The sequence below is a fragment of the Oncorhynchus keta genome, chromosome 7 (genome assembly GCF_023373465.1).
Source record: "Oncorhynchus keta strain PuntledgeMale-10-30-2019 chromosome 7, Oket_V2, whole genome shotgun sequence".
NCBI lineage: Eukaryota > Metazoa > Chordata > Actinopteri > Salmoniformes > Salmonidae > Oncorhynchus > Oncorhynchus keta.
This window is the reverse complement of record NC_068427.1, coordinates 52,796,350-52,824,346: the sequence shown is the minus strand read 5'-3', so window position 1 is coordinate 52,824,346 and position 27,997 is coordinate 52,796,350.

Below are 27,997 nucleotides of genomic sequence, written 5' to 3'. Positions count from 1 at the left end.
TCATAACTACATCCTCCATTCTCATAACTACATCCCACTCCATTCTCATATGGAGTCCCCATCCCACTCCATTCTAATAACTACATCCCACTCCATTATCTCATAACTACATCCCACTCCATTATCTAATAATTACATCCCACTCCATTATCTAATATAACAACATCCTCCCATTATCTCATAACTAAATCCCTCCATTCTCATAACTACATCCCACTCCATTCTCATAACTACATCCCACTCCATTCTCATATGGAGTCCACCATCCCACTCCATTATCTAATAACTACATCCCACTCCATTCTCATAACTACATCCCACTCCATTCTCATAACTACATCCCACTCCATTATCATAACTACATCCCACCCATTCTCATAACTACATCCCACTCCATTCTCATAACTACATCCCACTCCATTATCTCATAACTACATCCCACTCCATTCTCATAACTACATCCCACTCTATTCTCATATGAGTCCCACCATCCCACTCCATTCTAATAACTACATCCCACTCCATTATTTCATAACTACATCCCACTCCATTCTCATAACTACATCCCTCCATTCTCATAACTACATCCCTCCATTCTAATAACTACATCCCACTCCATTATCTAATAATTACATCCCACTCCATTATCTAATATAACAACATCCCACTCCATTATCTCATAACTAAATCCCTCCATTCTCATGTGGTCCTTCTGTAGCTCAGTTGGTAGAGCATGGCGCTTGTAACGCCAGGGTAGTGGGTTCAATCCCGGGATCACCCATACGTAGAATGTATGCACACATGACTGTAAGTCGCTTTGGATAAAAGCGTCTGCTAAATGGCATATATTATTATTATTATTATTATTCTCATAACTACATCCCACTCCATTCTCATAACTACATACCACTCCATTCTCATATGGAGTCCCACCATCCCACTCCATTCTAATAACTACATCCCACTCAATTATCTCATAACTACATCCCACTCCATTATCTAATAACTACATCCAACTCCATTCAAATAACCACATCCCACTCCATTATCTAATAATTACATCCCACTCCATTATCTAATATAACAACATCCCACTCCATTATCTCATAACTAAATCCCACTCCATTCTCATAACTACATCCCACTCCATTCTCATAACTACATACCACTCCATTCTCATATGGGTCCCACCATCCACTCCATTCTAATAACTACATCCCACTCAATTATCTCATAACTACATCCCACTCCATTATCTAATAACTACATCCAACTCCATTCAAATAACTACATCCCACTCCATTATCTAATAACTACATCCCACTCCATTATCTAATAACTACATCCCACTCCATTCTAATAACTACATCCCACTCCATTTTCATAACTACATCCCACTCCATTCTCATAACTACATCCCACTCCATTCTCATAACTACATCCCACTCCATTCTCATAACTACATCCCACTCCATTCTCATATGGAGTCCCACCATCCCACTCCATTATCTAACAACTACATCCCACTCCATTCTCATAACTACACCCCACTCCATTCTAATAACTACATCCCACTCCATTCTAATAACTACATCCCACTCCATTCTCATAACTACATCCCACTCCATTCTCATAACTACATCCCACTCCATTATCTAATAACTACATCCCACTCCATTGTCTCATAACTACATCCCACTCCATTCTAATAACTACATCCCACTCCATTATCTCATAACTACATCCCACTCCATTCTCATAACTACATCCCTCCATTCTCATATGGAGTCCCACCATCCACTCCATTCTAATAACTACATCCCACTCCATTATCTCATAACTACATCCCACTCCATTATCTCATAACTACATCCCACCCATTATCTAATAATTACATACCACTCCATTCTCATAACTACATCCTCCATTCTCATAACTACATCCCACTCCATTCTCATAACTACATCCCACTCCATTCTCATAACTACATCCCACTCCATTCTCATATGGAGTCCACCATCCCTCCATTCTAATAACTACATCCCACTCAATTATCTCATAACTTCACATCCCACTCCATTATCTAATAACTACATCCAACTCCATTCAAATAACTACATCCCACTCCATTATCTAATAACTACATCCCACTCCATTCTCATAACTACATCCCACTCCATTATCTAATAACTACATCCCACTCCATTCTCATAACTACATCCCACTCCATTCTCATAACTAAATCCCACTCCATTCTCATAACTACATCCCACTCCATTCTCATATGGAGTCCCACCATCCCACTCCATTCTAATAACTACATCCCACTCAATTATCTCATAACTACATCCCACTCCATTATCTAATAACTACATCCAACTCCATTCAAATAACTACATCCCACTCCATTATCTAATAACTACATCCCACTCCATTATCTAATAACTACATCCCACTCCATTCTAATAACTACATCCCACTCCATTCTCATAACTACATCCCACTCCATTCTCATAACTACATCCCACTCCATTCTCATAACTACATCCCACTCCATTCTCATATGGAGTCCCACCATCCCACTCCATTATCTAATAACTACATCCCACTCCATTCTCATAACTACATCCCACTCCATTCTAATAACTACATCCCACTCCATTCTAATAACTACATCACTCCGTTCTAATAACTACATCCACTCCATTCTAATAACTACATCCCACTCCATTCTAATAACTACATCACTCCGTTCTCATAACTACATCCCACTCCATTCTCATAACTACATCCCACTCCATTCTAATAACTACATCCCACTCCATTCTCATAACTACCTCCCACTCCATTCTAATAACTACATCCCACTCCATTCTCATAACTACATCCCACCCATTCTCATAACTACATCCCACTCCATTATCTAATAACTACATCCCACTCCATTCTCATAACTACATCCCACTCCATTCTCATAACTAAATCCCACTCCATTCTCATAACTACATCCCACTCCATTCTCATATGGAGTCCCACCATCCCACTCCATTCTAATAACTACATCCCACTCAATTATCTCATAACTACATCCCACTCCATTATCTAATAACTACATCCAACTCCATTCAAATAACTACATCCCACTCCATTATCTAATAACTACATCCCACTCCATTATCTAATAACTACATCCCACTCCATTCTCATAACTACATCCCACTCCATTCTAATAACTATATCCCACTCCATTATCTCATAACTACATCCCACTCCATTCTCATAACTACATCCCACTCCATTCTCATATGGAGTCCCACCATCCCACTCCATTCTAATAACTACATCCCACTCCATTATCTCATAACTACATCCCACTCCATTATCTCATAACTACATCCCACTCCATTATCTAATAATTACATCCCACTCCATTATCTAATAACTACATCCCACTCCATTATCTGATAACTACATTCCACTCCATTATCTCATAACTACATCCCACTCCATTATCTAATAACAACATCCCCCTCCATTATCTCATAACTACATCCCACTCCATTCTCATAACTACATCCCACTCTGTTCTCATATGGAGTCCCACCATCCCACTCCATTCTAATAACTACATCCCACTCCATTATTTCATAACTACATCCCATCCATTCTCATAACTCCCATTTCTAATAACTACATCCCACTCCATTCTAATAACTACATCCCACTCCATTATCTAATATAACATCCCACTCCATTATCTAATATAACAACATCCCAATCCTCATAACTATTTCTCATAACTACATCCCACTCCATTCTCATAACTACATACCACTCCATTCTCATATGGAGTCCCACCATCCCACTCCATTCTAATAACTACATCCCACTCAATTATCTCATAACTACATCCCACTCCATTATCTAATAACTACATCCAACTCCATTCAAATAACCACATCCCACTCCATTATCTAATAATTACATCCCACTCCATTATCTAATATAACAACATCCCACTCCATTATCTCATAACTAAATCCCACTCCATTCTCATAACTACATCCCACTCCATTCTCATAACTACATACCACTCCATTCTCATATGGAGTCCCACCATCCCACTCCATTCTAATAACTACATCCCACTCAATTATCTCATAACTACATCCCACTCCATTATCTAATAACTACATCCAACTCCATTCAAATAACTACATCCCACTCCATTATCTAATAACTACATCCCACTCCATTATCTAATAACTACATCCCACTCCATTCTAATAACTACATCCCACTCCATTTTCATAACTACATCCCACTCCATTCTCATAACTACATCCCACTCCATTCTCATAACTACATCCCACTCCATTCTCATAACTACATCCCATTCCATTCTCATATGGAGTCCCACCATCCCACTCCATTATCTAACTCCATTCAAATAACTACATCCCACTCCATTATCTAATAACTACATCCCACTCCATTATCTAATAACTACATCCCACTCCATTCTCATAACTACATCCCACTCCATTCTAATAACTATATCCTCCATTATCTCATAACTACATCCCACTCCATTCTCATAACTACATCCCACTCAGTTATCTCATAACTTCATCCCACTCCATTATCTAATAACTACATCCAACGCCATTCAAATAACTACATCCCACTCCATTATCTAATAACTACATCCCACTCCATTATCTAATAACTACATCCCACTCCATTCTCATAACTACATCCCACTCCATTCTAATAACTACATCCCACTCCATTCTAATAACTACATCCCACTCCATTCTCATAACTACATCCCACTCCATTCTCATAACTACATCCCACTCCATTATCTAATAACTACATCCCACTCCATTCTCATAACTACATCCACTCCATTCTCATAACTAAATCCTCCATTCTCATAACTACATCCCACTCCATTCTCATATGGAGTCCCACCATCCACTCCATTCTAATAACTACATCCCACTCAATTATCTCATAACTACATCCCACTCCATTATCTAATAACTACATCCAACTCCATTCAAATAACTACATCCCACTCCATTATCTAATAAATACATCCCACTCCATTATCTAATAACTACATCCCACTCCATTCTCATAACTACATCCCACTCCATTCTAATAACTATATCCCACTCCATTATCTCATAACTACATCCCCTCCATTCTCATAACTACATCCCACTCCATTCTCATATGGAGTCCCACCATCCACTCCATTCTAATAACTACATCCCACTCCATTATCTCATAACTACATCCCTCTCCATTATCTCATAACTACATCCCACTCCATTATCTAATAATTACATCCCACTCCATTATCTAATAACTACATCCCACTCCATTATCTGATAACTACATTCCACTCCATTATCTCATAACTAAATCCCACTCCATTATCTAATAACAACATCCCCCTCCATTATCTCATAACTACATCCCACTCCATTCTCATAACTACATCCCACTCCATTATCTAATAACTACATCCCACTCCATTCTCATAACTAAATCCCACTCCATTCTCATAACTACATCCCACTCCATTCTCATATGGAGTCCCACCATCCCACTCCATTCTAATAACTACATCCCACTCAATTATCTAATAACTACATCCCACTCCATTCTAATAACTACATCCCACTCCATTCTAATAACTACATCCCACTCTATTCTCATAACTACATCCCACTCCATTCTCATAACTACATCCCACTCCATTATCTAATAACTACATCCCACTCCATTCTCATAACTACATCCCACTCTATTATCATAACTACATCCCACTCCATTATCTAATAACTACATCCCACTCCATTCTCATAACTGCATCCCACTCCATTCTAATAACTACATCCCACTCCATTATCTCATAACTACATCCCACTCCATTCTAATAACTACATCCCACTCCATTATCTCATAACTACATCCCACTCCATTATCTAATAATTACATCCCACTCCATTATCTAATATAACAACATCCCACTCCATTATCTCATAACTAAATCCCACTCCATTCTCATAACTACATCCCACTCCATTCTCATAACTACATCCCACTCCATTCTCATATGGAGTCCCACCATCCCACTCCATTATCTAATAACTACATCCCACTCCATTCTCATAACTACATCCTCCATTCTCATAACTACATCCCACTCCATTATCATAACTACATCCCACTCCATTCTCATAACTACATCCCACTCCATTCTCATAACTACATCCCACTCCATTATCTCATAACTACATCCCACTCCATTCTCATAACTACATCCCACTCCATTCTCATATGGAGTCCCACCATCCCACTCCATTCTAATAACTACATCCCACTCCATTATTTCATAACTACATCCCACCCATTCTCATAACTACATCCCACTCCATTCTCATAACTACATCCCACTCCATTCTCATAACTACATCCCACTCCATTATCTAATAATTACATCCCACTCCATTATCTAATATAACAACATCCCACTCCATTATCTCATAACTAAATCCCACTCCATTCTCATAACTACATCCCACTCCATTCTCATAACTACATACCACTCCATTCTCATATGGAGTCCCACCATCCACTCCATTCTAATAACTACATCCCACTCAATTATCTCATAACTACATCCCACTCCATTATCTAATAACTACATCCAACTCCATTCAAATAACCACATCCCACTCCATTATCTAATAATTACATCCCACTCCATTATCTAATATAACAACATCCCACTCCATTATCTCATAACTAAATCCCACTCCATTCTCATAACTACATACCACTCCATTCTCATATGAGTCCCACCATCCACTCCATTCTAATAACTACATCCCACTCAATTATCTCATAACTACATCCCACTCCATTATCTAATAACTACATCCAACTCCATTCAAATAACTACATCCCACTCCATTATCTAATAACTACATCCCACTCCATTATCTAATAACTACATCCCACTCCATTCTAATAACTACATCCCACTCCATTTTCATAACTACATCCCACTCCATTCTCATAACTACATCCCACTCCATTATCTAATAACTACATCCCACTCCATTCTCATAACTACATCCCACTCCATTCTCATATGGAGTCCCACCATCCCACTCCATTCTAATAACTACATCCCACTCAATTATCTCATAACTACATCCCACTCCATTATCTAATAACTACATCCAACTCCATTCAAATAACTACATCCCACTCCATTATCTAATAACTACATCCCACTCCATTCTCATAACTACATCCCACTCCATTATCTAATAACTACATCCCACTCCATTCTCATAACTACATCCACTCCATTCTCATAACTAAATCCACTCCATTCTCATAACTACATCCCACTCCATTATCTAATAACTACATCCAACTCCATTCAAATAACTACATCCCACTCCATTATCTAATAACTACATCCCACCCATTATCTAATAACTACATCCCCTCCATTCTAATAACTACATCCCACTCCATTCTCATAACTACATCCCACTCCATTATCATAACTACATCCCACTCCATTCTCATAACTACATCCCACTCCATTCTCATAACTACATCCCACTCCATTCTCATAACTACATCCCACTCCATTCTCATATGGAGTCCCACCATCCACTCCATTATCTAATAACTACATCCCACTCCATTCTCATAACTACATTCCACTCCATTCTAATAACTACATCCCACCCATTCTAATAACTACATCCCACTCTATTCTCATAACTACATCCCACTCCATTATCATAACTACATCCCACTCCATTATCTAATAACTACATCCCACTCCATTCTCATAACTACATCCCACTCCGTTCTCATAACTACATCCTCCATTATCTAATAACTACATCCCACTCCATTCTAATAACTACATCCCTCTATTCTCATAACTACATCCCACTCCATTCTCATAACTACATCCCACTCCATTATCTAATAACTACATCCCACTCCATTATCTCATAACTACATCCCACTCCATTCTCATAACTACATCCCACCCATTCTCATATGGAGTCCACCATCCACTCCATTCTAATAACTACATCCCACTCTATTCTCATAACTACATCCCACTCCATTCTCATAACTACATCCCACTCCATTATCTAATAACTACATCCAACTCCATTCAAATAACTACATCCCACTCCATTATCTAATAACTACATCCCACTCCATTATCTAATAACTACATCCCACTCCATTCTAATAACTACATCCCACTCCATTCTCATAACTACATCCCACTCCATTATCATAACTACATCCCACTCCATTCTCATAACTACATCCCTCCATTCTCATAACTACATCCCACTCCATTCTCATAACTACATCCCACTCCATTCTCATATGGAGTCCCACCATCCACTCCATTATCTAATAACTACATCCCACTCCATTCTCATAACTACATTCCACTCCATTCTAATAACTACATCCCACTCCATTCTAATAACTACATCCCACTCTATTCTCATAACTACATCCCACTCCATTCTCATAACTACATCCCACTCCATTATCTAATAACTACATCCCACTCCATTCTCATAACTACATCCCACTCCATTCTCATAACTACATCCCACTCCATTATCTAATAACTACATCCCACTCCATTCTAATAACTACATCCCACTCTATTCTCATAACTACATCCCACTCCATTCTCATAACTACATCCCACTCCATTATCTAATAACTACATCCCACTCCATTATCTCATAACTACATCCCACTCCATTCTCATAACTACATCCCACTCCATTCTCATATGGAGTCCACCATCCACTCCATTCTAATAACTACATCCCACTCCATTATCTCATAACTACATCCCACTCCATTATCTAATAATTACATCCCACTCCATTATCTAATATAACAACATCCCACTCCATTATCTCATAACTAAATCCCACTCCATTCTCATAACTACATCCCACTCCATTCTCATAACTACATCCCACTCCATTCTCATATGGAGTCCCACCATCCACTCCATTATCTAATAACTACATCCCACTCCATTCTAATAACTACATCCCACTCTATTCTCATAACTACATCCCACTCCATTCTCATAACTACATCCCACTCCATTATCTAATAACTACATCCAACTCCATTCAAATAACTACATCCCACTCCATTATCTAATAACTACATCCCACTCCATTATCTAATAACTACATCCCACTCCATTCTAATAACTACATTCCACTCCATTCTCATAACTACATCCCACTCCATTATCATAACTACATCCCACTCCATTCTCATAACTACATCCCACTCCATTCTCATAACTACATCCCACTCCATTCTCATATGGAGTCCCACCATCCACTCCATTATCTAATAACTACATCCCACTCCATTCTCATAACTACATTCCACTCCATTCTAATAACTACATCCCACTCCATTCTAATAACTACATCCCACTCTATTCTCATAACTACATCCCTCTCCATTCTCATAACTACATCCCACTCCATTATCTAATAACTACATCCCACTCCATTCTCATAACTACATCCCACTCCATTCTCATAACTACATCCCACTCCATTATCTAATAACTACATCCCACTCCATTCTAATAACTACATCCCACTCTATTCTCATAACTACATCCCACTCCATTCTCATAACTACATCCCACTCCATTATCTAATAACTACATCCCACTCCATTATCTCATAACTACATCCCACTCCATTCTCATAACTACATCCCACTCCATTCTCATATGGAGTCCCACCATCCCACTCCATTCTAATAACTACATCCCACTCCATTATCTCATAACTACATCCCACTCCATTATCTAATAATTACATCCCACTCCATTATCTAATATAACAACATCCCACTCCATTATCTCATAACTAAATCCCACTCCATTCTCATAACTACATCCCACTCCATTCTCATAACTACATCCCACTCCATTCTCATATGGAGTCCCACCATCCCACTCCATTATCTAATAACTACATCCCACTCCATTCTCATAACTACATCCCACTCCATTCTCATAACTACATCCCACTCCATTATCATAACTACATCCCACTCCATTCTCATAACTACATCCCACTCCATTCTCATAACTACATCCCACTCCATTATCTCATAACTACATCCCACTCCATTCTCATAACTACATCCCACTCCATTCTCATATGGAGTCCCACCATCCCACTCCATTCTAATAACTACATCCCACTCCATTATTTCATAACTACATCCCACTCCATTCTCATAACTACATCCCACTCCATTCTCATAACTACATCCCACTCCATTCTAATAACTACATCCCACTCCATTATCTAATAATTACATCCCACTCCATTATCTAATATAACAACATCCCACTCCATTATCTCATAACTAAATCCCACTCCATTCTCATAACTACATCCCACTCCATTCTCATAACTACATACCACTCCATTCTCATATGGAGTCCCACCATCCCACTCCATTCTAATAACTACATCCCACTCAATTATCTCATAACTACATCCCACTCCATTATCTAATAACTACATCCAACTCCATTCAAATAACCACATCCCACTCCATTATCTAATAATTACATCCCACTCCATTATCTAATATAACAACATCCCACTCCATTATCTCATAACTAAATCCCACTCCATTCTCATAACTACATACCACTCCATTCTCATATGGAGTCCCACCATCCCACTCCATTCTAATAACTACATCCCACTCAATTATCTCATAACTACATCCCACTCCATTATCTAATAACTACATCCAACTCCATTCAAATAACTACATCCCACTCCATTATCTAATAACTACATCCCACTCCATTATCTAATAACTACATCCCACTCCATTCTAATAACTACATCCCACTCCATTTTCATAACTACATCCCACTCCATTCTCATAACTACATCCCACTCCATTATCTAATAACTACATCCCACTCCATTCTCATAACTACATCCCACTCCATTCTCATATGGAGTCCCACCATCCCACTCCATTCTAATAACTACATCCCACTCAATTATCTCATAACTACATCCCACTCCATTATCTAATAACTACATCCAACTCCATTCAAATAACTACATCCCACTCCATTATCTAATAACTACATCCCACTCCATTCTCATAACTACATCCCACTCCATTATCTAATAACTACATCCCACTCCATTCTCATAACTACATCCCACTCCATTCTCATAACTAAATCCCACTCCATTCTCATAACTACATCCCACTCCATTATCTAATAACTACATCCAACTCCATTCAAATAACTACATCCCACTCCATTATCTAATAACTACATCCCACTCCATTATCTAATAACTACATCCCACTCCATTCTAATAACTACATCCCACTCCATTCTCATAACTACATCCCACTCCATTATCATAACTACATCCCACTCCATTCTCATAACTACATCCCACTCCATTCTCATAACTACATCCCACTCCATTCTCATAACTACATCCCACTCCATTCTCATATGGAGTCCCACCATCCCACTCCATTATCTAATAACTACATCCCACTCCATTCTCATAACTACATTCCACTCCATTCTAATAACTACATCCCACTCCATTCTAATAACTACATCCCACTCTATTCTCATAACTACATCCCACTCCATTCTCATAACTACATCCCACTCCATTATCTAATAACTACATCCCACTCCATTCTCATAACTACATCCCACTCCATTCTCATAACTACATCCCACTCCATTATCTAATAACTACATCCCACTCCATTCTCATAACTGCATCCCACTCCATTCTAATAACTACATCCCACTCCATTATCTCATAACTACATCCCACTCCATTCTCATAACTACATCCCACTCCATTCTCATATGGAGTCCCACCATCCCACTCCATTCTAATAACTACATCCCACTCCATTATCTCATAACTACATCCCACTCCATTATCTAATAATTACATCCCACTCCATTATCTAATATAACAACATCCCACTCCATTATCTCATAACTAAATCCCACTCCATTCTCATAACTACATCCCACTCCATTCTCATAACTACATCCCACTCCATTCTCATATGGAGTCCCACCATCCCACTCCATTATCTAATAACTACATCCCACTCCATTCTCATAACTACATCCCACTCCATTCTCATAACTACATCCCACTCCATTCTCATAACTACATCCCACTCCATTCTCATATGGAGTCCCACCATCCCACTCCATTATCTAATAACTACATCCCACTCCATTCTCATAACTACATCCCACTCCATTCTAATAACTACATCCCACTCCATTCTAATAACTACATCCCACTCCATTCTCATAACTACATCCCACTCCATTCTCATAACTACATCCCACTCCATTATCTAATAACTACATCCCACTCCATTCTCATAACTACATCCCACTCCATTCTAATAACTACATCCCACTCCATTATCTCATAACTACATCCCACTCCATTCTCATAACTACATCCCACTCCATTCTCATATGGAGTCCCACCATCCCACTCCATTATCTAATAACTACATCCCACTCCATTCTCATAACTACATCCCACTCCATTCTAATAACTACATCCCACTCCATTCTAATAACTACATCCCACTCCATTCTCATAACTACATCCCACTCCATTCTCATAACTACATCCCACTCCATTATCTAATAACTACATCCCACTCCATTCTCATAACTACATCCCACTCCATTCTAATAACTACATCCCACTCCATTGTCTCATAACTACATCCCACCATTCTCATAACTACATCCCACTCCATTCTCATATGGAGTCCACCATCCCACTCCATTCTAATAACTACATCCCACTCCATTATTTCATAACTACATCCTCCATTCTCATAACTACATCCCACTCCATTCTCATAACTACATCCCACTCCATTCTAATAACTACATCCCACTCCATTATCTAATAATTACATCCCACTCCATTATCTAATATAACAACATCCCTCCATTATCTCATAACTAAATCCTCCATTCTCATAACTACATCCCACTCCATTCTCATAACTACATACCACTCCATTCTCATATGGAGTCCCACCATCCACTCCATTCTAATAACTACATCCCACTCAATTATCTCATAACTACATCCCACTCCATTATCTAATAACTACATCCAACTCCATTCAAATAACTACATCCCACTCTATTATCTAATAACTACATCCCACTCCATTATCTAATAACTACATCCCACTCCATTCTAATAACTACATCCCACTCCATTTTCATAACTACATCCCACTCCATTCTCATAACTACATCCCACTCCATTCTCATAACTACATCCCACTCCATTCTCATAACTACATCCCATTCCATTCTCATATGGAGTCCCACCATCCCACTCCATTATCTAATAACTACATCCCACTCCATTCTCATAACTACATCCCACTCCATTCTAATAACTACATCCCACTCCATTCTAATAACTACATCCCACTCCATTCTCATAACTACATCCCACTCCATTCTCATAACTACATCCCACTCCATTATCTAATAACTACATCCCACTCCATTGTCTCATAACTACATCCCACTCCATTCTAATAACTACATCCCACTCCATTATCTCATAACTACATCCCACTCCATTCTCATAACTACATCCCACTCCATTCTCATATGGAGTCCCACCATCCCACTCCATTCTAATAACTACATCCCACTCCATTATCTCATAACTACATCCCACTCCATTATCTCATAACTACATCCCACTCCATTATCTAATAATTACATACCACTCCATTCTCATAACTACATCCCACTCCATTCTCATAACTACATCCCACTCCATTCTCATAACTACATCCCACTCCATTCTCATAACTACATCCCACTCCATTCTCATATGGAGTCCCACCATCCCACTCCATTCTAATAACTACATCCCACTCAATTATCTCATAACTACATCCCACTCCATTATCTAATAACTACATCCAACTCCATTCAAATAACTACATCCCACTCCATTATCTAATAACTACATCCCACTCCATTCTCATAACTACATCCCACTCCATTATCTAATAACTACATCCCACTCCATTCTCATAACTACATCCCACTCCATTCTCATAACTAAATCCCACTCCATTCTCATAACTACATCCCACTCCATTCTCATATGGAGTCCCACCATCCCACTCCATTCTAATAACTACATCCCACTCAATTATCTCATAACTACATCCCACTCCATTATCTAATAACTACATCCAACTCCATTCAAATAACTACATCCCACTCCATTATCTAATAACTACATCCCACCCATTATCTAATAACTACATCCCACTCCATTCTAATAACTACATCCCACTCCATTCTCATAACTACATCCCACTCCATTATCATAACTACATCCCACTCCATTCTCATAACTACATCCCACTCCATTCTCATAACTACATCCCACTCCATTCTCATAACTACATCCCACTCCATTCTCATATGGAGTCCCACCATCCACTCCATTATCTAATAACTACATCCCACTCCATTCTCATAACTACATTCCACTCCATTCTAATAACTACATCCCACTCCATTCTAATAACTACATCCCACTCTATTCTCATAACTACATCCCACTCCATTCTCATAACTACATCCCACTCCATTATCTAATAACTACATCCCACTCCATTCTCATAACTACATCCCACTCCATTCTCATAACTACATCCCACTCCATTATCTAATAACTACATCCCACTCCATTCTCATAACTGCATCCCACTCCATTCTAATAACTACATCCCACTCCATTATCTCATAACTACATCCCACTCCATTCTCATAACTACATCCCACTCCATTCTCATATGGAGTCCCACCATCCCACTCCATTCTAATAACTACATCCCACTCCATTATCTCATAACTACATCCCACTCCATTATCTAATAATTACATCCCACTCCATTATCTAATATAACAACATCCCACTCCATTATCTCATAACTAAATCCCACTCCATTCTCATAACTACATCCCACTCCATTCTCATAACTACATCCCACTCCATTCTCATATGGAGTCCCACCATCCCACTCCATTATCTAATAACTACATCCCACTCCATTCTCATAACTACATCCCACTCCATTCTCATAACTACATCCCACTCCATTCTCATAACTACATCCCACTCCATTCTCATAACTACATCCCACTCCATTCTCATAACTACATCCCACTCCATTCTCATAACTACATCCCACTCCATTCTAATAACTACATCCCACTCCATTCTCATAACTACATCCCACTCCATTCTCATAACTACATCCCACTCCATTCTAATAACTACATCCCACTCCATTCTAATAACTACATCCCACTCCATTCTCATAACTACATCCCACTCCATTCTCATAACTACATCCCACTCCATTCTAATAACTACACCCCACTCCATTCTCATAACTACATCCCACTCCATTCTCATAACTACATCCCACTCCATTCTCATATGGAGTCCCACCATCCCACTCCATTATCTAATAACTACATCCCACTCCATTCTCATAACTACATCCCACTCCATTCTAATAACTACATCCCACTCCATTCTCATAACTACATCCCACTCCATTCTAATAACTACATCCCACTCCATTCTAATAACTACATCCCACTCCATTCTCATAACTACATCCCACTCCATTCTCATAACTACATCCCACTCCATTATCTAATAACTACATCCCACTCCATTCTCATAACTACATCCCACTCCATTCTAATAACTACATCCCACTCCATTATCTCATAACTACATCCCACTCCATTCTCATAACTACATCCCACTCCATTCTCATATGGAGTACCACCATCCCACTCCATTCTAATAACTACATCCCACTCCATTATTTCATAACTACATCCCACTCCATTCTCATAACTACATCCCACTCCATTCTCATAACTACATCCCACTCCATTCTAATAACTACATCCCACTCCATTATCTAATAATTACATCCCACTCCATTATCTAATATAACAACATCCCACTCCATTATCTCATAACTAAATCCTCCATTCTCATAACTACATCCCACTCCATTCTCATAACTACATACCACTCCATTCTCATATGGAGTCCCACCATCCACTCCATTCTAATAACTACATCCCACTCAATTATCTCATAACTACATCCCACTCCATTATCTAATAACTACATCCAATTCCATTCAAATAACCACATCCCACTCCATTATCTAATAATTACATCCCACTCCATTATCTAATATAACAACATCCCACTCCATTATCTCATAACTAAATCCCACTCCATTCTCATAACTACATCCCACTCCATTCTCATAACTACATACCACTCCATTCTCATATGGAGTCCCACCATCCCACTCCATTCTAATAACTACATCCCACTCAATTATCTCATAACTACATCCCACTCCATTATCTAATAACTACATCCAACTCCATTCAAATAACTACATCCCACTCCATTATCTAATAACTACATCCCACTCCATTATCTAATAACTACATCCCACTCCATTCTAATAACTACATCCCACTCCATTTTCATAACTACATCCCACTCCATTATCATAACTACATCCCACTCCATTCTCATAACTACATCCCACTCCATTCTCATAACTACATCCCACTCCATTCTCATAACTACATCCCACTCCATTCTCATATGGAGTCCCACCATCCCACTCCATTATCTAATAACTACATCCCACCCATTCTCATAACTACATCCCACTCCATTCTAATAACTACATCCCACTCCATTCTAATAACTACATCCCACTCCATTCTCATAACTACATCCCACTCCATTCTCATAACTACATCCCACTCCATTATCTAATAACTACATCCCACTCCATTGTCTCATAACTACATCCCACTCCATTCTAATAACTACATCCCACTCCATTATCTCATAACTACATCCCACTCCATTCTCATAACTACATCCCACTCCATTCTCATATGGAGTCCCACCATCCCACTCCATTCTAATAACTACATCCCACTCCATTATCTCATAACTACATCCCACTCCATTATCTCATAACTACATCCCACTCCATTATCTAATAATTACATACCACTCCATTCTCATAACTACATCCCACTCCATTCTCATAACTACATCCCACTCCATTCTCATAACTACATCCCACTCCATTCTCATAACTACATCCCACTCCATTCTCATATGGAGTCCCACCATCCCACTCCATTCTAATAACTACATCCCACTCAATTATCTCATAACTACATCCCACTCCATTATCTAATAACTACATCCAACTCCATTCAAATAACTACATCCCACTCCATTATCTAATAACTACATCCCACTCCATTCTCATAACTACATCCCACTCCATTATCTAATAACTACATCCCACTCCATTCTCATAACTAGATCCCACTCCATTCTCATAACTACATCCCACTCCATTCTAATAACTACAGCCCACTCCATTCTCATAACTACATCCCACTCCATTCTCATAACTACATCCCACTACATTCTCATAACTACATCCCACTCCATTCTAATAACTACATCCCACTCCATTATCTAATAACTACATCCCACTCCATTGTCTCATAACTACACCCCACTCCATTCTAATAACTACATCCCACTCCATTATCTCATAACTACATCCCACTCCATTCTCATAACTACATCCCAATCCATTCTCATAACTACATCCCACTCCATTCTCATAACTACATCCCACTCTGTTATCATAACTACATCCCACTCCATTATCTAATAACTACATCCCACTCCATTCTCATAACTACATCCCACTCCATTCTAATAACTACATCCCACTCCATTCTAATAACTACATCCCACTCCATTCTCATAACTACATCCCACTCCATTCTCATAACTACATCCCACTCCATTCTCATAACTACATCCCACTCCATTATCTAATAACTACATCCCACTCCATTCTCATAACTACATCCCACTCCATTCTCATATGGAGTCCCACCATCCCACTCCATTCTAATAACTACATCCCACTCCATTATCTCATAACTACATCCCACTCCATTCTCATAACTACATCCCACTCCATTCTCATAACTACATCCCACTCCATTCTAATAACTACATCCCACTCCATCATCTAATAACTACATCCCACTCCATTATCTAATAACTACATCCCACTCCATTATCTAATAACTACATCCCACTCCATTATCTAATAACTACATCCCACTCCATTCTCATAACTATATCCCACTCCATTCTAATAACTACATCCCACTCCATTATCTAATAACTACATCCCACTCCATTATCTAATAACTACATCCCACTCCATTATCTAATAACTACATCCCACTCCATTATCTCATAACTACATCCCACTCCATTCTCATATGGAGTCCCACCATCCCACTCCACTGATCCAACTGATTGTCATTCTTATAACATCATTATGTCTCAAGGAACTGTAAACCCTCTCTCCTCATCCCTCTCTCTCCTCATCCTTCTCTCTCCTCATCCCCCTCTCTCCTCATCCCTCTCTCTCCTCATCCCTCTCTCTCCTCATCCCCCTCTCTCCTCATCCCTCTCTCTCCTCATCCCCCTCTCTCCTCATCCCTCTCTCTCCTCATCCTTCTCTCTCCTCATCTCCCTCTCTCCTCATCCCTCTCCCCCCTCATCCCTCTCTCCCCTCATCCCTCTCTCCCCTCATCCCTCTCTCTCCTCATTTCTCTCCCCCCTCATCCCTCTCTCTCCTCTTCCCTCTCCCCCCTCATCTCTCTCCCTCCTCATCCCTCTCTCCCCTCATCCCTCTCTCCCCTCATCCCTCTCTCTCCTCATTTCTCTCCCCCTCATCTCTCTCTCCCCTAATCCCTCTCTCCCCTCATCCCTCTCTCTCCTCTTCCCTCTCCCCCCTCATCTCTCTCCCTCCTCATCCCTTTCCTGTTCACTATGGGGACATAGCCTCGGGGCCAGGGGACTCGAGAGGACAGAAGAAGAGATCAACACATCAAATGCATATCACTGTCCTCTGTAGCATAGTAGCAGCATAGTACTCCTAGATACAAAGAGGTGCCAAATGATCAGTCAGGGATTTCTGAGGTAAAAGCTTATCTGAAAGAGAGTTTGGATTTTCATAGAGCAAAATAAAGATATCCCGAGTGTGGAAACTCTGTTGAAGATAACACCACATGAATAGAATTGTGTATTTCTCTGGTATGTGTATATAAACGCAAGAGACGGTATGTGTGTGTTCAATGTATGTGTGTGTGTGGCCTCATTTATGTGGATCAGATTAGATCAGGAGGTTTAATGTGGATCAGACTATATTCAATCAGACTAGATTAGATTTAGGTTTACTGTGGATCAGTTTAGATAAATTCAGACAAAATTAGATTATGAGGTTCACTCTGGATCAGATTAGATCAAATCAGACTAGATTGTATTATGAGGTTCACTGTGGATCAGATTCGATCAGACTAGATTATATTATGAGGTTTACTGTGGATCAATCCAGATTAGATCAGACAAAATTAGATTATGAGGTTAACTGTAGATCAGATTAGATTAGGAGGTTTACTGTGGATCAGAATAGATTAGATTATGAGGTTTACTGTGGATCAGAGTAGATTAGAGCAGACTAGATTAGGAGGTTTACTGTGGACCAGATTAGATTAGAGCAGATTAGATTAGGAGGTTTAGTGTGGATCAAAATAGATTAGGTTTACTGTGGACCAGCCTAGATTAGAGCAGATTTGATTAGATTAGGAGGTTTACTGTGGATCAGATTAGATTAGGAGGTTTACTGTGGACCAGATACTATTAGAGCAGACTAGATTACATTAGGAGGTTTACTGTGGACCAAACTAGATTAGAGCAGACTAGATTAGATCGGGAGGTTTACTGTGGACCAGACAAGATTAGAGCAGACTAGATTTGATTAATAGGTTTACTGTGGTACAGATTACATTAGAGCAGACTAGATTAGATCAGGAGGTTACTGTGGATCATATTAGAGCAGACTAGATTATATCAGGAGGGTTACTGTGGATCAGATTAGATTAGGAGGTTTACTGTGGACCAGACTAGAAGTTGAGTTAACACAAAGAAATACATGCTTGAAGATAGAGCGCACACACAGACAGACAAACACACAGACAGACAAACACAGATCTGGGGAAGGGTACCAAAACATTTCTGCAGCATTGAAGGTCCCCAAGAACACAGTGGCCTCCATCATTCTTAAATGGAAGAAGTTTGGAACCACCAAGACTCTTCCTAGAGCTGGCAGACCGGCAAAACTGAGTAATCGGGGGAGAAGTGCCTTGGTCAGGGAGGTGAACAAGAACCCCATGGTCACTCTGACAGAGCTCCAGAGTTCCTCTGTGGAAGATGGGAGAAACTTCCAGAGGTTCTCTGCAGCACTCCACCAATCAGGCCTTTATGCTTGAATGGCCAGACGGAAGCCACCCCTCAGTAAAAGGCACATGACAGACCACTTGTAGTTTGCCAAAAGTAAGACTAAGACTCGCAGACCGTGAGAAACAAGATTTTCTGGTGAGATTGAACGCTTTGGCCTGAATGCCAAGCGATACGTCTGGAGGAAACCTGGCACAGTGTCTGAATCTACCTGCACTTACCTGTGCTGTCTAGACTGCCTCATTAATTACTGTTGCAATGTTCTGTTGCATTATTCAACACGTGTGTCAATAGCAGGTTAACAAATCAACATAATATCACTGTGTTCATTTTCAGAAGTTGTTTTTAGTTCAGCACATCTAATTTGTAAATATTTAAACTATTTAAACTGTATTCAATTTTAACTTTTTTTTTTTAAATCCACAATAAAAGTAACACCCTTCAAAACCAAGTTAACTTTCTTCCCTTTCTTGTAAAGGTTGAGAAGCTTTATTACATCTCTGAAGAAGCTTTATTGAATCTTTAATTTGATTTATTTAACTAGGCAAGTCAGTTATGAACAAATTCTTATGTTCCATGACGGCCTAGGAACGGTGGGTTAACTGGTCTAGGAACAGTGGGTTAACTGGTCTAGGAACAGTGGGTCAACCGGTCTAGGAACAGTGGGTTAACTGGTCTAGGAACTGTGGGTGAACTGGTCTAGGAACAGTGGGTTAACTGGTCTAGGAACAGTGGGTTAACCGGTCTAGGAACAGTGGGTTAACTGGTCTAGGAACAGTGGGTTAACCGGTCTAGGAACAGTGGGTTAACTGGTCTAGGAACAGTGGGTTAACTGGTCTAGGAACGGTGGGTTAACTGGTCTAGGAACAGTGGGTTAACTGGTCTAGGAACAGTGGGTTAACTGGTCTAGGAACAGTGGGTTAACTGGTCTAGGAACAGTGGGTTAACTGGTCTAGGAACAGTGGGTTAACTGGTCTAGGAACAGTGGGTGAACTGGTCTAGGAACAGTGGGTGAACTGGTCGAGGAACAGTGGGTTAACTGGTCTAGGAACAGTGGGTTAACTGGTCTAGAAACAGTGGGTTAACTGGTCTAGGAAAAGAGGGTTAACTGCCTTGTTCAGGGGCGGAATGACATATTTTTTACCTTGTCAGCTCGGAGGATTCGATCCAGCAACCTTCTCGGTTACTAGTTCAACACTCAAACCACTATACTACCTACCGCCCCAACACTCTAATCACTAGGTTACCTACCACCTCTACACTCTAACCACTAGGTTACCTACCGCCTCTATACTCTAACCACTAGGTTACCTCCAGCTCCTACACTCTAACCACGAGGTTACCTACTGCCCCTACACTCTAACCACTAGGTTACCTACTGCCCCTACACTCTAACCACTAGGTTACCTCCCGCTCCTACACTCTAACCACTAGGTTACCTACCATCCCTACACTCTAACCACTAGGGTCCACTGAGGGTCCACAGAGAGGGTCCACTGGTTCTTCGTTTCTACCCGGGGCATTTGAGTTGCTATAGAGAGGGTCCACTGGTTCTGCGTTTCTACCCGGGGCATTTGAGTTGCTATAGAGAGGGTCCACTGGTTCTTCGTTTCTACCCGGGGCATTTGAGTTGTTATAGAGAGGGTCCACTGGTTCTGCGTTTCTACCCGGGGCATTTGAGTTGCTATAGAGAGGGTCCACTGGTTCTTCGTTTCTACCCGGGGCATTTGAGTTGTTATAGAGAGGGTCCACTGGTTCTGCGTTTCTACCCGGGGCATTTGAGTTGCTATAGAGAGGGTCCACTGGTTCTTCGTTTCTAGCCGGGGCATTTGAGTAGCTATAGAGAGGGTCCACTGGTTCTTCGTTTCTACCCGGGCATTTGAGTGGCTATAGAGAGGGTCCACTGGTTCTTCGTTTCTACCCGGGGCATTTGAGTTGCTATAGAGAGGGTCCACTGGTTCTTCGTTTCTACCCGGGGCATTTGAGTTGCTATAGAGAGGGTCCACTGGTTCTTCGTTTCTACCCGGGGCATTTGAGTTGCTATAGAGAGGGTCCACTGGTTCTGCGTTTCTACCCGGGGCATTTGAGTTGCTATAGAGAGGGTCCACTGGTTCTTCGTTTCTAACCGGGGCATTTGAGTTGCTATAGAGAGGGTCCACTGGTTCTTCGTTTCTACCCGGGGCATTTGTGTTGCTCCACACAGCTTCCTCCCTCGACGCTGAAATTAGCCCCGTGTTCATTAGAGCATGAAGAAAATAAATGAAAAAAACTTTATCTGACCGCCGACCCCCCGACAGTGTGTGTGTGTGTGTGTGTGCGTGCGTGTACAGCAACCGGTCTGGGAATTATCGAGTGTTTGTGGTAGTCGTGTAGACGCGTGAGGTTGAAACTCTACGTGTTAAATTTAATAAGGTATACATTACATTATTCACGGGAGAACCTTTCACTGCAGATGCCTAAACACAGCACAGCCATGTCTGGGGGGGCACGGGGGCACGGTGGCGGGGGACCTGCGGTGTGTGTGTACTGGGCGAGTGTAATGTGAAACCTGAAACGTTAGTCACCACCAATACAAATGACTGTTGAATTCACACAGTCAGGTATGCCTTCATGTGTTTATTTTGCATTAGATATTACAGTAGTGAGTCATTCAAGCTTTGACTGTCAAGCTATTAAGAAGTCACAAAACTTTTAACCAATAACCTTAAGTCATATAGATAGATATTAGGGAAGGTCAATGATGTTGTGATATCAGTATGGAAGTTCAATAGATGTTGTGATATCATTATGGAAGGTCAATAGATGTTGTGATATCATTATGGAAGGTCAATAGATGTTGTGATATCATTATGGAAGGTATATCATCCCAGAAGGTTGTGATATCAGTATGGAAGGTATCATCCCAGAAGGTTGTGATATCAGTATGGAAGGCATCATCCCAGAAGGTTGTGATATCAGTATGGAAGGCATCATCCCAGAAGGTTGTGATATCAGTATGGAAGGTATCATCCCAGAAGGTTGTGATATCAGTATGGAAGGCATCATCCCAGAAGGTTGTGATATCAGTATGGAAGGCATCATCCCAGGGGGTGTGATATCAGTATGGAAGGCATCATCCCAGAAGGTTGTGATATCAGTATGGAAGGTATCATCCCAGAAGGTTGTGATATCAGTATGGAAGGTATCATCCCAGAAGGTTGTGATATCAGTATGGAAGGCATCATCCCAGGGGTGTGATATCAGTATGGAAGGTATCATCCCAGAAGGTTGTGATATCAGTATGGAAGGTATCATCCCAGGGGGTGTGATATCAGTATGGAAGGCATCATCCCAGAAGGTTGTGATATCAGTATGGAAGGCATCATCCCAGAAGGTTGTGATATCAGTATGGAAGGTATCATCCCAGAAGGTTGTGATATCAGTATGGAAGGTATCATCCCAGAAGGTTGTGATATCAGTATGGAAGGTATCATCCCAGGGGTGTGATATCAGTATGGAAGGCATCATCCCAGAAGGTTGTGATATCAGTATGGAAGGTATCATCCCAGAAGGTTGTGATATCAGTATGGAAGGTATCATCCCAGAAGGTTGTGATATCAGTATGGAAGGCATCATCCCAGAAGGTTGTGATATCAGTATGGAAGGTATCATCCCAGAAGGTTGTGATATCAGTATGGAAGGCATCATCCCAGAAGGTTGTGATATCAGTATGGAAGGTATCATCCCAGAAGGTTGTGATATCAGTATGGAAGGCATCATCCCAGAAGGTTGTGATATCAGTATGGAAGGTATCATCCCAGAAGGTTGTGATATCAGCATGGAAGGCATCATCCCAGAAGGTTGTGATATCAGTATGGAAGGTATCATCCCAGAAGGTTGTGATATCAGTATGGAAGGCATCATCCCAGAAGGTTGTGATATCAGCATGGAAGGTATCATCCCAGAAGGTTGTGATATCAGTATGGAAGGCATCATCCCAGAAGGTTGTGATATCAGCATGGAAGGTATCATCCCAGAAGGTTGTGATATCAGTATGGAAGGCATCATCCCAGAAGGTTGTGATATCAGCATGGAAGGTATCATCCCAGAAGGTTGTGATATCAGTATGGAAGGCATCATCCCAGAAGGTTGTGATATCAGTATGGAAGGTATCATCCCAGAAGGTTGTGATATCAGTATGGAAGGTATCATCCCAGAAGGTTGTGATATCAGTATGGAAGGCATCATCCCAGAAGGTTGTGATATCAGTATGGAAGGTATCATCCCAGAAGGTTGTGATATCAGTATGGAAGGCATCATCCCAGAAGGTTGTGATATCAGTATGGAAGGCATCATCCCAGAAGGTTGTGATATCAGTATGGAAGGCATCATCCCAGAAGGTTGTGATATCAGTATGGAAGGCATCATCCCAGAAGGTTGTGATATCAGTATGGAAGGCATCATCCCAGAAGGTTGTGATATCAGTATGGAAGGCATCATCCCAGAAGGTTGTGATATCAGTATGGAAGGCATCATCCCAGAAGGTTGTGATATCAGTATGGAAGGTATCATCCCAGAAGGTTGTGATATCAGTATGGCAGTTTCCACCTCATTTTGTGGGCAGTGAGCACATAGCCTGCCTTCTCTTGAGAGCCATGTCTGCCTACGGCGGCCTTTCTCAATAGCAAGGCTATGCTCACTGAGTCTCTACATAGTCAGTCTCCTTCTCCCTATCTCTCTCCTTCCATCCCCTCTCTCTCTCTCTCTCTCTCTCTCTCTCTCTCTCTCTCTCTCTCTCTCTCTCTCTCTCTCTCTCTCTCTCTCTCTCTCTCTCTCTCTCTCTCTCTCTCTCTCTCTCTCTCTCTCTCTCTCTCTCCATCCTCTCTTCCCCTCTCTCCATACTCTCTCTCTCTCTCTCTCTCTCTTGGTGGGATGTGAAGCGTAACATGGTGGTCTCCTGCTACTGCTTGTATTAACCCACTCACTGATAGTAGACTAGAGAGAGCGAGGAGAGGGACACGACGGCTAGGGCCCCAAACCCAGCCTGCTGCCCAGCCTCCTCTACGGGTAATGGCCTACAGAAAAACCATTTCACGGCATGCCGAGCAAAGGAGAGGCGGGAATGAGAAATAAGTCAACCAGGAGGGAAGAGCCAGACACATCGGCTCCTCCTGGTTGTCTCAGACTCATCCGTTTACCTTGGATGTCTCCCATATGATACCCTATTCCCTCTATAGTGCACTACTATAGACCAGAGCCCTATTCCCTATATAGTACACTACTTTAGACCAGAACCCTATTCCCTATATAGTACACTACTTTAGACCAGAGCCCTATTCCCTATATAGTACACTACTTTAGACCAGAGCCCTATTCCCTATATAGTGCACTACTTTAGACCAGAGCCCTATTCCCTATATAGTACACTACTATAGACCAGAGCCCTATTCCCTCTATAGTGCACTACATTAGACCAGAGCCCTATTCCCTATAAAGTGCGCTACATTAGACCAGGGCCCTATTCCCTATATAGTACACTACATTAGACCAGAGCCCTATTCCCTATATAGTGGACTACTATAGACCAGAGCCCTATTCCCTATATAGTGCACTACTTTAGACCAGAGCCCTATTCCCTATATAGTGCACTACTATAGACCAGAGCCCTATTCCCTACATAGTGCACTACTTTAGACCAGAGCCCTATTCCCTATATAGTGCACTACATTAGACCAGAGCCCTATTCCCTATATAGTGCACTACTATAGACCAGAGTCCTATTCCCTATATAGTACACTACTATAGACCAGAGCCCTATTCCCTATATAGTGCACTACTTTAGACCAGAGTCCTATTCACTATATAGTGAACTACTTTAGACCAGAGCCCTATTCCCTACATAGTGCACTACTATAGACCAGAGCCCTATTCCCTACATAGTGCACTACTTTAGACCAGAGCCCTATTCCCTATATAGTACACTACTATAGACCAGAGCCCTATTCCCTATATAGTACACTACTTTAGACCAGAGCCCTATTCCCTATATAGTGCACTACTTTAGACCAGGGCCCTATTCCCTATATAGTACACTACATTAGACCAGAGCCCTATTCCCTATATAGTGGACTACTATAGACCAGAGCCCTATTCCCTATATAGTGCACTACTTTAGACCAGAGCCCTATTCCCTATATAGTGCACTACTATAGACCAGAGCCCTATTCCCTACATAGTGCACTACTTTAGACCAGAGCCCTATTCCCTACATACCTGGTCTAAAGTAGTGCACTATATAGGGAATAGGAGGCCATGTAGTGTACTAAATAGGGAATAGGGGGGCATGTAGTGCACTACATAGGGATTAGGGGGCCATGTAGTGCACTAAATAGGGAAAATGGGGGCATGTAGTGCACTACATAGGGAATAGGGGGCCATGTAGTGCACTACATAGGGAATAGGGGGCCATGTAGTGCACTACATAGGGAATAGTGGGCCATGTAGTGCACTAAATAGGGAATAGGGGCCATGTAGTGCACTACATAGGGAATAGGGGGCCATGTAGTGCACTAAATAGGGAATAGGGGGGCATGTAGTGCACTACATAGGGAATAGGGGGGCATGTAGTGCACTAAATAGGGAATAGGGGGCCATGTAGTGCACTATATAGGGAATAGGGGGCCATGTAGTGCACTATATAGGGAAAAGGGGGCCATGTAGTGCACTATATAGGGAAAAGGGGGCCATGTGGTGCACTACATAGGGAATAGTGGGCCATGTAGTGCACTAAATAGGGAAAAGGGGGCCATGTAGTGCACTATATAGGGAAAAGGGGGCCATGTAGTGCACTACATAGGGAATAGTGGGCCATGTAGTGCACTACATAGGGAATAGGGGGCCATGTAGTGCACTAAATAGGGAATAGGGGGGCATGTAGTGCACTAAATAGGGAATAGGGGGCCATGTAGTGCACTAAATAGTGAATAGGGGGCCATGTAGTGCACTAAATAGGGAAAAGGGGGGCATGTAGTGCACTACATAGGGAATAGGGGGCCATGTAGTGCACTAAATAGTGAATAGGGGGCCATGTAGTGCACTAAATAGTGAATAGGGGGCATGTAGTGCACTAAATAGGGAATAGGGGGCATGTAGTGCACTACATAGGGAATAGGGGCCATGTAGTGCACTACATAGGAATAGGGGGCCATGTAGTGCACTACATAGGGAATAGGGGGCCATGTAGTGCACTACATAGGGAATAGTGGGCCATGTCGTGCACTACATAGGGAATAGGGGGCCATGTAGTGCACTACATAGGAAAAGGGGGCCATGTAGTGCACTACATAGGGAATAGTGGA